The 17,832-nt window shown below is 33.5% G+C and overlaps 1 long non-coding RNA gene across 1 annotated transcript; it reads right to left on the bottom strand.

The window, feature by feature from the left end:
• Positions 1 to 11,151: 11,151 nt before the first annotated feature.
• LOC127254842 (uncharacterized) lies at positions 11,152 to 17,541 on the bottom strand. Its single transcript, XR_007839515.1, has 3 exons — positions 17,285 to 17,541; positions 12,684 to 12,737; positions 11,152 to 11,411 (listed from the first exon to the last, which is right to left on the bottom strand). It is a non-coding gene; the product is annotated as an uncharacterized LOC127254842 (long non-coding RNA).
• Positions 17,542 to 17,832: the final 291 nt, after the last annotated feature.

Here is a 17,832-nt window from a genome sequence, read left to right as displayed (position 1 = left end):
CATTAAAAGTGACGTCTCTACTAATTAGCACTTTGAAGCCTGGTTCATCTTTTAACCATAGCCTATATCCTTTTACTCCTAAAGGATAACCTAAGAAAACGCATTTCACAGCTCTAGGTTCAAGTTTATCACCTTTATATAAAGCATATGCTGTACACCCAAATACTTTCAAATTGGAAAAATCAAGTTTCTTACCCGACCATACAGATTCAGGACACTTACCCCCAAGTGGCACAGAGGGAGACCTATTAATCAAATATGCAGCAGTAGTAACAGGTTCCCCCCAAAAACTCTTTGGAAGGCCCGAGGAGTTTAACATGCTCCTTACCCTTTCAGTAAGAGTTCGATTCATTCGTTCCGCCATCCCATTTTGCTGGGGTGTATAGGGAACTGTCTTATGTCTAGTTATACCTGATTTAGCACATAATGAATCAAGCAAATTTTTGCAAAACTCAAAACTATTATCTGTTCTAAAAAATTTAATGCGCTTACCTGTTTGATTTTCTATTAACTTTTTCCATGCTTGAAAAATTTCAAAAACACCTGATTTTTGTTCTAATAGAAAAATCCAAACTTTTTTTGAAAATTCATCAATTACCAACAGAAGATAACGACTCCCACCTTGAGTAGGAACAGGAGCAGGACCCCACACATCAACGTGCAAATATTCAAACACATCCTTACATTTAGGCACTTAGGAGCATGGGACAAATCAAATTTTCCCCTATGTTGCTTACCATAAACGCACGAGTCACAAAAAGGCACAGTAGTAATCTTATCATTTTCAAGAAAATCATTTTTCTTTAATATTTCAAGACCTTTATCACTAAGGTGACCTCATCGTCTATGCCACAATTCAGTTTTATCATTAACAACAGAATTCACATTTGGCATGCAGTTTGGTTCAGCATAAGCAACGTACAAATTATTTTTTCTAACAGCCTTAAATGCAACAAATGAACCTTTTAAGACTTTCATAACGCCATTTCCCCATTTTCCTATTAATCCACTTTCATCTAGTGCAGCACATGAAATCAAGTTATTGCACAAATTAGGAGCATGCCTAACATCCCTTAAGGTTAACACATAGCCAGAGTCAAACTTTAGACAGAGATCACCTATACCAACAACTTTACAAAGTTTTTCATTTGCCATTGAAACATTAGCATGCGAAATAGACCTATAGTTTGAAAACAAGTTTTTCAAAGGGGACATGTGAAAGGTACACGTAGAATCAAGCAACCACTCGTTAGCACATATAGTATTAACAGCAGCACAACTTCCTTTAACCATGAAAACATCTCCTACATATTCATTTCCTATTGTCATATTAGCATGCTCATTTTGTTGGTTTCTAAAGTTCTTAGGATGTGGACATTGCTTAGCATAATGGTTGGGTTCCCCGCAGGTGTAACACTTTCTGTTCTTAGGCCTAGACTTAGACCTAGATCTCTCATTGCTCTTTCCCCTATTCTTTTGGTTTTCTGTATTTTTTCTAACTTGGGACCTACCCCTAGCAAACATAACTTCATCACTAGCATGTTTATGACTTTTATGTGCATGCAAGTCAAGTTCTTTGCTTTTTAATCTATTCATGACAGTTTCAAGATTTATACTATCTCTACCATATTTGATAGCAGACTTAACATCTGAATAAGAGTCAGAAATTGCATTCAAAAGAACAATAGGGGTATATTCATCAATATTCTTATCGCCTATTTGTTTTATATCTTGAACTAACTTTGTAAAAACATCTAAATTTTCATCAATATTTCGATTCAAGTCAAGTTTAAAACGGAAAAACTTTTCAAGTAAGAACAGTTTGTTTGGCAAAGATTTTTCCATGTAAAGCTCTTCTAATCTTTCCCATAATTCTTTCGTAGAATCAAGTTTTCCTACCTTTCTAATCACAGAATCAGACAAGTTCAAGATAATCAGAGAATAAGCACATTCATCTATTTCAATCTTTCTCTCATCTGTCAATAAACGCATTATAATCACCATCAATTGCTTTAGAAACTTTTTGAGTTACTAAAAGTCCTTTCATTTTTTGTTGCCAAATCGAGAAATCAATTTTTCCATCGAATGGTGCAATATTGAAAGATGACACAGACGACATATTAACGAATAATTCACACGGTCACATAAGGGGCTATTAGAGGTCAACTACCTACTCATTTAGGAGCAGCTTGGTACATAATAGCCAACACACACAATCAAGTATGTCAGACAATAATTCACTAACTATCAGTGGTCAGCTACTTACTCGCTCTTGGACCAGCCAGTTACATGATAGTTGTGTCACACAATTCATATATAAACAATCACGAATGCCTAAGTATTATCTAACACATAGAGGTTCAAGGGTTAGCCATCCGTTACCGATTGGGGCAAATTTTACCAATTTCTCTTTGCAACTAGGATAGCAAATTCAGCCCGCGTTCAACTTTTAACCTCGCTCTGATACCAATGTTATGATTCTCGATCTTCCTGAACGTTGGGTGATCTGCACAGATTCTCAACCAAATAATTAGTGCGGATAAAAAACGATGATTAAGAATGTAAAACAGATATATATGTTAAGAAGTTAAAAGAAAGATAGATCAATCGGTAGTGTAGGCTCAGATCGCAGCCACTCATTCGCCAACTCCAAGTCGTCCTACGAGGTAACCCACAAAAGTGTCGATTGCGGTGGTTCCTAACACGAAGTAACCTAAGAACCCTATAGTGTTCCTCGCACACGCAGTATCAGGATGAAAAATAATGAGAGAAGTCGATAGGCTAAGGCAGTAGGTTCGTCGCTCACATAACAGAGAACTGAATAGCGAACTCGTCACACCCTCTCCCAAAATCCCAAACCCATATATATAGAGGAGAGGCGGATGGATAGAACCCAAAATAGTAGGGAACAACCTTACCTTATCAACACCCATGTCGGACTCAATCAATCTCGAAGAAATAGGGATAGCACCGTGAATGACGGAACGGATGAGAGACCGATTCAAACGATCGAACAGAATAGGGAGAGATCGATTTAATTTAAGGAGATAAAAAACAAACCGGGTCGGTTATGGATCGGGTCGAACAGGGTCGGGTCGGATCTGGGTTTGGGTGTGAGTTGACGCAGAAACACACCAACAGGGTGTTAGACTCTGATGAATTCTATTTTGTTGTGTAAAAATCCTATTTGTAATGACTTTATTAAAGTTTTTTTTATTTATTTTCTATAACATGTACCCACGTAACGAATACATTGTTACGTTATACATTTCGTGACAAACCGGACGCCTTCTCCAGACTGTCATGTCACGTTTAACACGTCATTGGGAGTGATTGATGAATCCACGTGGCATATCCTTTGTTTAGGACTATTTAGTAGTGGTAAATGTCTCTCATACAATATTTGTTATGGAATAAATTTTTCATATTTGGCATGTGTTTTAAATTTTTTTTTTTTTTCGTGTAAACTATTTATTTTTGCCCCTGCACTTGACTATTTTATCCCTTTAGGACCATAATTAGGTAAGGCATAGAATTAGAGCCGTGACTAAACAATTTTGGCAAAAGTTATCCTCGGGCACTGGATACGCTTGCATGGCAAAATCACGGCACACTAGAAGTTATGTGGATGTCATGTGGCCGCCAGCTGGATGGCACGTTAACATTTTTTTAAAAAATTGGACCAAAATGAAATAATACTGATCCATTTTCTTCCCAAATCTTCTCCCCATTCTTGCTGTCCAGCGACCACAACATCACCCTTCAACCACCGATTTCAATGCCCTGCTGGCCATTGACGCAACACACAAAAGGAATCCGGCTGCTGTTTCCGGCAATGTCGTCGTCGCCGGCCCTCTGTCTCCAGCGCCTTTCTTGTCATTGGCGTCGGAGGTCTCTTCCCAGAATTTCCCATCCTTAATTGATTGAAGGGGATTACTGATGAAGGTTATACAAAAATAAATAAAATATTGTAAGTTGATATTCAGTGGGGGAAAAAAGAATAGAGACATGTTACAAATTATTATGAAGTAATTTAAGTCTGATAACTGCATTAATAAAAATAAGTCTGATAACGCCCGTGTGGCTCGCCGGAGGTGACGTGTCCGCCAGGTGTCCCGCCAGGTCAGCGACACCTGGCGGACACGTGGATTTATTTTATTTATTTTTAATTTTTTTTAATTTTTTTTAATTGGACCAAATAAAAAAATAAAAAATACAAATAAAATTTAAAATAAATTAAAAATAAGTTTTAAAAAAATTTAAAAAAATGAAAAAAATAATAAAAAAGTCCATGTGTCCGCTAGGTCAGCGACACCTGGCGGACACGTCACCTCCAACGAGTCACGCGGGCATCGGACTAAAACAGCAAAAATTTTTTACTTATGAGACTAGTTTGGGACTGGCTCGGTGTGACAGCACTTTTTTAAGCCCAAAGGCTAGTTCAGTCACTTCCAGTGGCACTTGAGAAATAGAATCCGCTGCTTGAACTAAGTCAAGTTCTATTTCTATCAACTACGTCGAACCTGGGACACTCCATTAGCTAGTTGGTAGTAGTGTGTGCTCTCTCTATTCTGTAGATCCGCTTCTCTTCTGGGAAGCTGCTTTCGTTCCTCATGTTGTCAAAAGGTCATACTATGGCGTGGAGTTTCAACTATTGGTAAGTTGGTAAGGAAGTCATACTTCCTTCACCTGCTCCACTTACGGGACTAAAATGATAAAGGGGTCTAGTTACGGGACTAAAAAAACAGTTTACTCTAATTAATTATATAACATATAAAATCATATATAACGTAGGACTCACTTAAAATCTTTCTATTTTTATCTCTCTTTTCAAAAAATAAATATTTTTATCTAGGATACATCTTTTATAAATTAATTTATATTAATTATAAATAAATAAAAATATGTTTTATTTACTTGTATTATAAAAACTTTTATTTAATTGCATATTATATATATTTTTTATTGCTATTTAATTTTTGAATATTTAGACATATATTTTAATTTTTTAAATCATATATATTAAATTTACTTTAAAACTATAAATATTATTAATTACATAAAAAATAATAAAATAATATCATAACTCATTATTATTAACTAATTAAACATCCTTACTTTAAATACTATATCTGTAATCAAATGTTTCAATTCTGGTGAGACTGAGAGAGTATATCCTAACAAGCTAAGTGTATCACCTATTACTTAGCGCACCCATTATTCATTAATTCATCCAACTTGAAAATCGTGAATTATCATTTGATAGCACTCATTTCATAATCTCACAATGCTCTTCACCAACTATCCACACCTCATTCCTTCACCATTATTTTATTTTGCGCATTTACTTTCTTTAGTGTAATTTAAGTATAAACACGACCAGTTTCTATTTTGCGATCCCATAGACTTGCATGCACTTTTAGTTAAGTTTTCCCTCGATATTAAATTCTTTGTGAAAGACCCAGCACTCACGGGTTATCATAAAAGATATATTATTTGAACATGCCTTTTGTGCTACAGCACAACACAATTCTAATTCACCATCATGACTCATATTTATAAATTTCACTGCAAAAATTAAAATCATCAATTGTGCCATAGAAATTTTCTTTGTATTATATCAATTTCAAATGTGTTCGTTGTTCATTATATCCAATATATCAATTTGTAAATATTGCTAAACAAATGTGGTAATAACTTGGAAAATGTATATATGTACAACACTAAAGATACCAATACTAAAAGGTACATCTTGGAGAAGGATTTTTGGTATCTAGCAGTTCACTGTTACTCTATTTTTAGTTAGTTACTTTGATGACTTCTGGTGGCTGTTCTTCACTAAGATGTGGCAGGAGATTTATTGAAGTGATTTTATTATGATGTAGTATATGTATGATTAAATAAAATATCAATGAATATTAAATTATAGAGAAAAATTTTTTATAAAACACAAATAAATAAGCAATACATTTTTATAAATAACATAAATTAACTCTGTGAAAAAATGAAAAAGTTTTATTCTATATAAATATATTTGTTTAACGAAGAGAGATGAAAATAAAATATTATAAATGAATCACAGTTCATAAATATTTGGAAAAAAAATTTAGGAAGTATTTGAGAGTATAAACAAACAAACATATAATGAGTTTGTTTGGTTGAGGAGAGGAGAGGGATTTTAACATAGGGAAAGTGGGGAGAAGGGAGAGAATATTAAAATTATATCAGTGTCTTTGGCTCATATGGAATGGAACAATGGAGAAAGTAATATGTTTGTATTTGGTTAGACAGAAAAAGGGAAAGAAAATAGAATAATTTTACTATTTTGGTACTATATTATATAAATAAAAAAATAAAAATATTTAATAAAATTCGATAGAACTATTTATAAAATATGATACAAAATTTATTTGTTCAATATAATAAAACAAAAAGTAAATTATTAAGTATCGGAGAAACCGAACACCATATACATTAGATATTTATTAAACTTATCAATATAGATAAACAATAGTTTTATATATAAATAGTAATATTATAAAAAAAAATTATATAAACTAAGTATATTATCACATATTTCAAAATATAATTAAACTGAGTTTATAATATAATTTATTTTAGAATATAGAAGTAAGTATTTATTGAAACATATAAATAATAATGTTATATATATTTATATAATAAAATTTATATAAACAAAGTCAATTATATATATTAGTTCTAATAATTTATGTTAATTTATATATATTTAGTTAAGTAACTCAATTATCAAACTAAATCTATTCATTTAAAATTAAATCACTTTAAAATTCTGTATTAAAATATTATTATTATTATTATTATTATAGATATAATTATACTAATTTTTATAATTTATTAATAAATATTATAATTAAACCTTTGATTAAAAAATAAAGTAATAATATATAAGATATATAATCTAATTTAAATAATGTACAATATATATATTTATATAATACAATGAAAATAAAATAAATTAATATTAAAATTTTAAAGATGTTATAAAATTTCTAATAAAATATTTAAAGGATATACAAGATAATTAGATAAAAAAAAAAAAAAAAAAAAAAAAAAAAAAAAGATTTAAGCCCTCCGAATACCTCCCCTTGGAATTTTAAATTGAAGGGTAAAAAATAATAGAAGACATTTCCTCTCCTCCCTTCCTTTCTTTTCTAAAAAAAAAAAGACAAAAAAAAAAAGAATTGAACCAAGCAAAAAATTTTAGAATTATCCCTCATTCCTTTCCTTTCTCTAATAAACCCTCAAACCAAACGGACCCATAAGAGACTGTGTGAATTACTTTTACAAATAGTTTGAAATCAAAAGATGGAAGTTTATTTAACTAAAGTAGAAATAACATGTTAATAATCTAATATATATATATGCATTTTATAATTAGGGTGTGTTTGTTTGAGGATTTGAATTTTGAGTTGGGATTTGAACAGTAAAAGTTTTGAATTTGAATAGTCGTATGATGTGATATAAATAGGTGTTGATGTGATGTTTTGAATGTAAAATTGATTTTTAGTATAATATAAAAAAAAAAAAATAGGTGTTTGATTTGATGTTTTTGTGGGGAAAAATAGGATAAATAGTTGAAATCCAAACAAATCCCTCAAACACACACGGGTGTGTTTGTTTGAGGGATTTGTTTGGATTTCCACTATTCATCCTATTTTTTTTCTCCAATAATATCAAATCAAATACCTATTTTTTATTTTTTATATTATCTTAAAAATCAATTTTACATTCAAAACATCACATCAACACCTATTTATATCACATCATACAACTATTCAAATTTAAAATTTTTACTATTCAAATCCCAACTCAAAATCCAAACCCTCAAACAAACACACCTAAATACATATTCAACTCCAATTACTCTAATTGAGATATTTATTGTGGACATTGGCAAAATGATCAACCAGTTTCAAGATTGAAAGAGTAATATTCTATACAATCCAAAACTATGTTCAGATATATTGAGTTCTCTATTTCATTTAGCAGAAACCATTCATACTTATAATATCTCAAATAAGACTAATATCATAATTGTAATATATATTTTCCAAACATAGGGTACCTCATGGGAAGCTTTGAGATTACCCGCTAGAAGCTTGGCAACCAACCAAGCTTGAGTTTAGATATGATGGAATTGTATTATCTACGATGAATTGTGCGTCTCCCGGATATTCAGTTGAATGGATACCGGATTCAAAGCAGCTGCAGATTCACCAATCAAACCCAACCCATATGGCGCCCCAAGAGGTAAGGCGTTTTCTAATTTTCTTGATGCAACTTTTTGGGCCACCGGCCCGAGATCCGCAACAAATTTGGCAAGACTTGTAGCATAGGCTTCAGGATCTTGAAAGTTTGTCATGTTCTGAAGCACAGATCATGGTAGGTACTGTAAGTTCATTCTATGATGAAACAAAGCTACATTATGGACAAAGCTAGGTGAACAAACATTAGAACATACTGGAATCAATTGCTGTGGTTCAATAGTCGAATCGGTTATGTCCTTCCTGGGACATGGAGAAGGTTGATTGTAGGTGTCACGGCGTGTGACATCCACAGCCATATTTCTACATCCCATTCTCATGTCAGTCCGTATGACCGAAGCTGCATGAAAGTGATATGACAATTGATGAGGAAACATGCTCAACAGAAACTTAATTATGGTTGCTGGGGATCCTCAGCCTCACAAATTTTCTGCCCCCACATTGTATGCCTATATGGGACGAAACCGTCGGCCCCCATTTTTCTCAGCCCCTTACCCAAAGTAATATATATATATATATATAATATGTTTGCATATGTGATTGTATATATTTATATATCACATATACATACATATTTTTTAATATACATACTGTATTACACGGAGCTGGGAAAGATGGGGGCCGACGATCTTGTGCCGTGCCTATATATACATACAACTTATTTATTTACTTATCTTTTTGTGCATACACTATGAGTGTGGGGCTGGGGGTCTGAGTTCTCATGGGGGTTGGGGATACCCAGCCATTTATGCTTATATCTATATGCACATGTACTAACCTGGAAACTCATTGTTCCAGTTATAATCCAATGTGTTGGAGGAGGTTTCAGATTGTCGTTTTTGGGAAAGCAATGTGAAGTTGTCGCTGAAACGAAAGCATGGTGCCGGGAACTTTCTCAAATTGTACCGTCCAGAGGTCATCCCCCTGTCCTCTTCACCTGAGGTTGGTAACTGCTCAGTCAATTCGGCAGCTGCTGGATTCTTCCCCCTCGGCTGCTTTCCTCTGCATGCAGCCTGAGAACTGACAATATCCGTTTCTTTAGCCTTCTCGGCATCCTTATTCATCCCCTGCTCATTATCATTTTCCCTGTCCTCTTCTCTATCTTCATTGTTGTCTTGATTCTTGAAAACCCTAAAATCCTTCTTCGTGAGATCAGCGATGTCCTGCCGCTAAAGACATTTGTTTGATCATTAGTTGTAGCATTACATAATCATAGCGAAAGTAAAGGGAAATAGCCTCAAACCTCAAACCATAACCCCCAACTTATGTGTAATTTTTTAAATTTATGAAAATAACGTAGGACTGTTTTGAAGCACCATCTAGAATCCCAAACTGCCACATAGTATATACATAGGAAATTGCATGTATAGCCATTGAGTATAGACTCTGAGGTTGGGAAGGGCTTAGAGTTGATGATTCAAAACGAATAATACATATCTATAATGGAATTCAACATATTCAAATGAAAGATATAGATACATATATATGTGTACGTGTGATAAAAAAATATAAACATCATATCTATTTTATTTGGTTATGTTTGGTTGTGTTCTCACACTACTAAACAAATTCTATTTTTGTAATATTTTCACAATTCACTCCGAACATAAATACCTCCCGAATCTTTTCAGATTATTATCAAAATTATGTTTTGTTGCGCAAATTCTCGAACCCACTTGAAGTTTAAACTACACCCACATAAAACTTCAATGGCTTTCAAAGCTACTTATGAAAATGGAAATTTTTAGTTTTAAAATTTCCGATAAAATTCAATTTGTGCGAAAGGTAAATTTCAATAAAGGAAACCTCAGTCACAATTGTATCGTCAGATCCGCACTGAACAGTATAAATTGTGCACTTCTTTCTCTTGCCCGAACCCTTTCCGCAGCTAGAATCAACGTCTGGTGATGGATCACACAGTTCGCGATTGTTTTTACTAGTTTCCTGGTTGAGATGAACTAATTGTTCGAAGAGACTTAACCTTTTCTCCTTCCGTCTAGTGTAGACTATCAATGTCTTTTCTTGAGGCACCCGCTTCCTGCTACCGCGCTTCATTTTTGCAAATTGTTGAAGATGTGTTTTCGTCTACCTAGTTTTTTCCTCTTGTATTCTCAACTTTTTTTTCTTCTCTCTTGCCGCTTCAAATGTTTGTCGCAATATAATATAAAATTGTGTTCGTAATATTTTGAATTTATTACCGTAATAATAATTTTTTTTTTATAAGTGACAGCTATGAAAATTGAATATTATCTTTATATTTGGTAAGACAAATTATTAAAGCAAATGTTGAATAGAATGTTCTAGAGTCTTAACTTTTTTTTTTCTTAATTCCAAAGCTATTTCATTACAATAAAATTGAGCTTTTGGAAAGAAGCTGATAAGTCACACTATTCAACTCCATTAAATTACATGTTATAACATATGTATATATATAAGTGAAAAAATTGCACTACAAAAAAAATGATTATTTCTAGCGGATTTAAAGTTGTTACGAATGCTTGTATTTTTGTGACAAAAAATTATTTGTGACGAATTTGCAACAAATGTCATAACAAAAGAATTGTGGTTAATGCGCGTGGATAGAATTTTCGTTACAGTTTCTTGGACACAACAAAAATTAGAATTCGTTTTTGTAACGAAACATAGCCGTAACAAATGATGCGTTGCAAATATTTTCTAATAGTTGCAATATCTTTTTGTAATGATTTTTGTAACGAGATAATTTTGCAGCAAATAATATACCGCTTGTTAATTTTTTGTAACAGTCTAAAGATGATGCAATTGCTATAGTGTTTGTAACCGCATCAATTTCGTGACAAATAACATACATCATATTTTTTCCATATTAAATCCGAAATTCATCATAAAACTTACAAAATGAGACCGATCCAACCATGTTCTAAGGTATTCCAAATACAGTTACACCAACAATAGTGTCAACTATCCTGAAAGTACTGCATAAAAGGCAAACAAGCTAAAAATACGTACTTGTATGCAAAATGATCAATGTAGTAAGACATCAGTCCATATCTAAGCATATACATGGTAAGAAGATGCTCATGCAACGATGAAGTAAGGGGGAGACACTCCGATGCGGCGAACCAGCTACAATGAATAAGTTAAATATAAAAAAAATCTATCTGCAAAATGAATAAACTAGTACAAAAAAATAAAACCTTCAAAGATTAATCATATACATCATTTTAAGTCCACTCAATGAGATCGACTTGTAAAATCAAAAGGAATCTAAGTGTGCACTACGCAGTTGGTTAATCATGCATTTACTAATCCTTAACTAGAACATTGTAACAACTTGTATAATTAATTTCCTTTTATCATAGTAAAAACAACTCTGTAATTATCAACAAATTTCGTGTGATTCCAACAAAATCAGCAATGCAATTCATTCAAAATAATCATCAACATGGGATTGAACTCCATAAATAATGAAACATCGAACAAAGCTAAATTTATAGTATTTTAAAGACATAAATCAAACACCACATTCAATTTTTCACAACATAAATCAACCAACATAATCACTAATTTCTATAACTCAGTAGTCATATCAAAACATGTCCCAAACATGTAGCAGTCATTGACACAAGTAGAAAACCTATAATAACAAAGCATTTTACTATATAAGTAGGGCCAACATTGTTTATAACACAATATTACTGAAAAAAGAGAAATATTGAAGAAAAAACAGTAGATATTTACACCTAAACAATAATTTCCTTAACTGGAGAATCTCTAGAGAATGATTGCAACGATCATTACACCAGGTAGTTGCTTTACTACCAATTTCCAAATTTGAGATTCCCGTACTAAAATTTTGGATGCCTTTTCTCTATTCCACTACACAGAACCTATAAAGAAGGTATTGATAACTTGTTACTAGCCTTAGACATAGGAGGATTCTTTTAGAATGTCGTCCAACAACTTTCAAACCTCCACTGCAGTATTCTCACAGCGGTATCTCACCAAGGCTTTTTGTTTGTAGCAAGATCAAAAAGTGAAAGAAAACAAACCAAGCAATAGAATATTAGCATATTTTAATTCTTCCAAATAAAATGAAAACAACAGCCAAATAGTCATTTTAGTCAAAAAAAAAAAAAAAAAAAAAAGAAAAAAAAAAGACTTTAGCTGAATGTGCCATGTAGAGCAGCAACTAAGACGGTCCTTAATTACACCAATGTCACATTATTCCTCAAAGCATAGCAACTGAAGCACAGGTCAATTGTTAGGCATATTATAGTTTAATTTTACTATTATCACAAACAAGATTACTATAGAAACCAATATATCGACATCGAAATCTAGTTCACGAGCACCAAAAAAGCAAAGCATTATGTCAAAATATTAAATAATACATACAAGAAAACTTCTCTGGCATCATAGCATCAAGCACATCAATATCACCTCAACTCCCTGAAAAATTGGCAAGTAAAAGTAAGCAAATGAAAGGTCAAACTTAAAAAAAAAAAAAAAAAAAAAAAAAAACCTCTCAACACACTTATTATAAAGAAAATGCCAAGTAATAAATATATATATATATATATATATACACATCTAATGAAGCTCACAAGAGCTCTTTCACAATTACAACCAAACTTAGCCACTTTAATCCAAAATTAGACTTACAATTCTAATTTTAGTGATGCAAGCACAATTGAATCAATATAAAGAATTCCTCCCAAACTAATATTAAACAAATCACCAAAGTAAGAGTAATTGAACTGGTCGCATACTATACCAGATTTCACACCATCTTGACACACAATTCAACCAATAGTAATCACAGTTGAAACCACATCAGGCCAAAGCAACAACAAGTCTATAATAAAATAAAAAAGAGTTGACAATCATAAATTTATCAAGAAAAGAATCGAACCCACATTGAATGTATTTAAAAATTAGAAGCCGATCCTTACTGAGCTGGAGTATATGCCAACTAAAAACAATCCAAGTGTTGTTATGAAAAGAGAGATTGAATGCACGAATGCTAGAATCTCATTAAACTGCTATAAGAAATACGTCTAATACATATCCAAACTTAAAAAAACTATTTTCTAATCCGCTAACACAATAATAGGGCTAACTAACGAGAAAATAACTTACTTCCTAAATTCTAGAACTTATTCAACGGAAAGTTTAATTCAAATTTAACAAATCGAAAAATAAGAATAAGTATTTTGTCCACTTTTTAGTAATGTAAAATTATTTTTAATATATTTTTGGGGGATGTCAAATAGATGTTAATAGACTTGTTACTATTTCTGCCTTTGCAACATAAACAAACTATTGTGCCATTGCTTCTAATAGAACCGATAAACAATTAACTTATTAGTATGTTTGTTATTTAGAGACCACAAAATCATGTTATGTACAAAATTTGAGAACAATGAGTCGTCACAAACCTAGTATTTTGCTAACATTTTTTCAAATTCATTACAACATAAACCACGGTCAGCAAGAACCATGACACCTACCAAACCTTCACAACCCACAACTACGCAATCCAAATCAAAAATAAAATAATTTAAAACTCATCAAAGGCCCCATCTCTATCCCTACCAACATCATTCTCAGGTGATGTTTATCTTTGTTTTCTTTGTTCTTCCTCCTATGATTAGCAAGTAGTTTACTTTTCTAATCTAGGAGTGAAAAACAAATTGGTATGAATTTGAGAGATTAGACTTGTTTTGATTTATCATATTTCTTTGATTTCTAAGTATTAGTCAAATGGTGTTGAGATTTTCTGTTCTAGCAAATATCTCAGGCTCTTCTGATCTGTTCTAATGAATGGAATAGAAGCAAATAAGACCTTCACTTCTCCACAACCAATATTATGACCAAGAATTCCTTCTCATATATTGATAACCCCAAATTCTTAAGACCTAAGGCTTTGCTTAAGAAAGCCAAAGGATGCTGGTCCTGCATAAGAACAGCCCCCAAACCCTTGTAAGATGCATTGGTCTCCACAACAAAAGGTTTGGTGAAATCAAGTAAGGCTAAAACTAGAGCTCTACCATTGCATTTTTAAGCCGCTGGAAGGCAGCTTCAGCCTCTAAAGACCACACAAACTTGCCCTTTCTTGTTAGATCAGTTAAGGCCCTAGCAATCACGCCATAATGTTGAATAAACTTCCTGTAGTATCCAGTGAGGCCCAAGAACCATCTTAATGCCTTAACATTAGATGGAGTTGGCCAATCTAACATTGCTTGGATCTTAGACTTATCCATCTGTATTCTCCCACCCCCTATTATGTGCCCCAAGTACTCAACCTCCACATTGCCAAAGCTGCACTTTGATTTTTTGGCAAACAAGGTGTGCTGGGACAGAATATTGAACACTTCTCTTAAGTGTTTCAAATGTTCAGCCATGTTTAAGCTGTAAATGAGTATGTCATCAAAGGAAACCAGGATAAAATCTTTCAAATGAGACTTAAAAATCTGATTCATGACTGCTTGAAAGGTGGTTGGTGCATTTGTGAGACTTAAAAATCTGATTCACAATGAAGTCATACAGTCTCGAGGCAGTTACAAATGTTGTCTTAGGTATACCCTCTTCATGCATTATGATTTGATGATAGCCAACCCTTAAATCTACTTTCGAAAAGATAGTTGCTCCACGTAGCTCATCCAATAAATCCTCCACCAAGGGGATAGGAAAGCTATCTTTTATTGTAGCTGCATTGAGCTTTCGGTAATCAATACAAAACCTCCATGAGCCACACTTCTTTTTAACTAGTAGCACAGGTGAGGAATATGGGCTGCTACTAGGTCGAATAATCCTTTTTTGCAACATTTCATTCACCAATTTCTCAATTTCTCTCATTTGAAGCATAGGATACCTATAAGCATGCTGCTTAATAGGTCCTATATTGGGCTTGGTGGGGATTCTATGATCCATGTTCCTCTTAGGGGGTAAACTAGTGGGGTCTTCAAACAGGTGCTTAAACTCCTGGAGCAATGACTCAATTTCTGGATGAGAAACAAATGTCTCATCTTTTGTTTGTCAAGATATAAGGCATAAGAAGCCCCTAGTGCCTTCCATTTCAAGCTCTTTACTAAATTGAGTCACAGTTAGCGTACTTAATGCAATCCCAGGATGAATTCCTTGAAGTTTAATCATCATCCCTTTAAAGCAAAACTGAACAGTGTGCTCTGAAAAATCCAAAGTCACCTTTCCAAATTGACTTAGCAAGTCTACCCCAATAACCATGTCGCAACCCCTTAACTTCAACAATCTCACAGGGGCACTAAACGTGTGACCTCCCATTTCCCAAGCAAACATAGGGCATTTAGATTTGCATTCAACTTTATTCCCAGCTGCAATGGTTATTAACTAATGATCACTAAACTACACTGTACACCCCAACTTTAAAGCTATTTTTTGGTCCAAAAAAGTGTGAGTGCTGCCTTAGTCCAGCAAGATGACTAACTCACAGTTATTAGACTTTCCTAACAACTTAATGGTGTTAGAAGGAACTTGACCAGCCATAGCATTCAAAGAGAGTTGGGGTTCCTCCAACCCTTGTTGGCCTTCTCCCAACTCAAAAGTCCCACTGTGAGCCTCCCCACTTTCTTCTCCCATGATCAAGCATACTCTTTTGCACTTGTGTCCTATATGAAACACCTCATCACAATTGAAGCACAATTTTTTTTTCTCTTCTAGCCTTCATTTCTTCAGGAGACAACCTCCTAATAGGAGGTAACTTTGGCTTAGCAACATCGGAACTATTCTTAATTGTTGACACTTTTGGTTGAGGATTGCCACTTCTGTTCAGTCCTCTTTGTCCCTTAGTAAGGAGATTGACTATATCCTCATTTTGGATGGCCAATTGAATAGCATTTCTCAAAGTAATAGGTTTCCGCATAGTCACAAACTTCCCAATCTTCTTCAATCCACCAATAAAACTTTCCACAAAATATTTTTCTTTCAAAGCTTTATTATCCTCTTTTAGTAAGGCTCTCATTTTTTCAAACTCCTGATATAATTCTGCATAGTGGTATTTTCCCTGAATTTATTGAACTGAGCAACTAAACTCCCTCCAACCGGATTTAGAAACCTTTCCATTACTAATCCAGAGAATTCAGGCCATGATAGAATAATGTTTTCATAGTCCACAAACCATCTATCAGATGCTCCTTCTAACTTCATAGCAACGAGGCTGAGTTTATCATAATCGGACACTAGATTATAAGCAAAATACCTAGTGCATTTTCTAAGCCAGAGCCTGGGATTATCCCTATTAAATTTTGGAAACTCTAATCACAATTTATTATTGTGTAAAGCATGGTTTGACTCGTTCAACCTAGTCATAGGAATAAGAGACAATATTTCTCTTCCTTCCCTAGGCTTAGCAGCAGAGTCAAAAGCTATATGTGCAGAAGAAGGATCCAAAGGTTCCTTACCTTTGGTTGAAGGTCCAGCTTGTTGTTCCTTCATGAAATTCACAAATTTAGTCTTCAACATATCTCCTAGACTCTCCAACTTCGCATTTATCTTAAATTCAAGTCTAGCTTCCATTTGAATTTGGCCTTGGACTATAGGAGTTTGCCCATCCATAACTTCTGTCACTTGTTGTTCCAGAGTATCCAACCGATATGATTGAGATCGTGTCATCATAGGAGCATCAAAGGAGCAACAAAAAAAACCTGCTCTGATACCAAATTGTCACGCCTTCAGCAATGGCGGACAAAGCGCAAAGAGATTGAAAGAGGAAAAAAGGAAATAAAGAAAAAAGGTAATTTTGGCGGTTTTTCTTCTTATTCCCTTCCTTTCAAGTACAATATGCTATTTATACTGCAATTACATGCTAAGAAACGTAATTACACGACTCACGCTTTATTAATATGACACGCTTCTTTCTCTTTCATGACATTATTTTTCACCTATGCCATAACATACACAATACACATCCTAATATTAGAAAGATGGTAAAAGAAACCTAGAAACATTAACCTTCTCACCGGGAATTGGGGAAGGTGACCGGCGCTCATCGTCGGCGGCGAAGGAAGGGGGGACGGGCGTGACCGCTAGCAAGAGTTAATCATCTGAGACAACGGGAGAAGTATTTCCTGATTTGGTGTGCCCAGTTGGTTTTTCAACTTCCTCCAAGCGCCAACAGAAAAAATTGACTACCTAGGTTAGGATTTGGCAAAGGACGGAGTATCGGCGAGCTTTCCGGTGCAAATCGGGAAGCGATTTTAGATTTGGGAAAAATGGAAATGGAATCGGTTTTTTAAGTGTTAAGACACATGTTACTATATACGTATTTATTTGTATATTTGGAAAGTGTTAAAATGTTCAACTTTTATTTGTCTATAATTTGGAAAGTGTTAAACGCTTTTAAAAATTTATTATTTTTTAATTATTTCTATTATTTTTTAAATTAATTTAGGGAGAAACTATTAATAAGAAAAAATATTGACGAAAACAAAAAAAATTTTGTTCTGACAAAAAACGTAACAAAAACCATTTTTTGTGACAGAACTATTGCATCGGATTTAATTTCGCT

Source organism: Andrographis paniculata, unplaced genomic scaffold, assembly GCF_009805555.1.
Source record: "Andrographis paniculata isolate CXL003 unplaced genomic scaffold, ASM980555v1 Contig52END, whole genome shotgun sequence".
Lineage (NCBI taxonomy): Eukaryota > Viridiplantae > Streptophyta > Magnoliopsida > Lamiales > Acanthaceae > Andrographis > Andrographis paniculata.
This window is presented reverse-complemented; position numbering and strand designations above follow the sequence as displayed.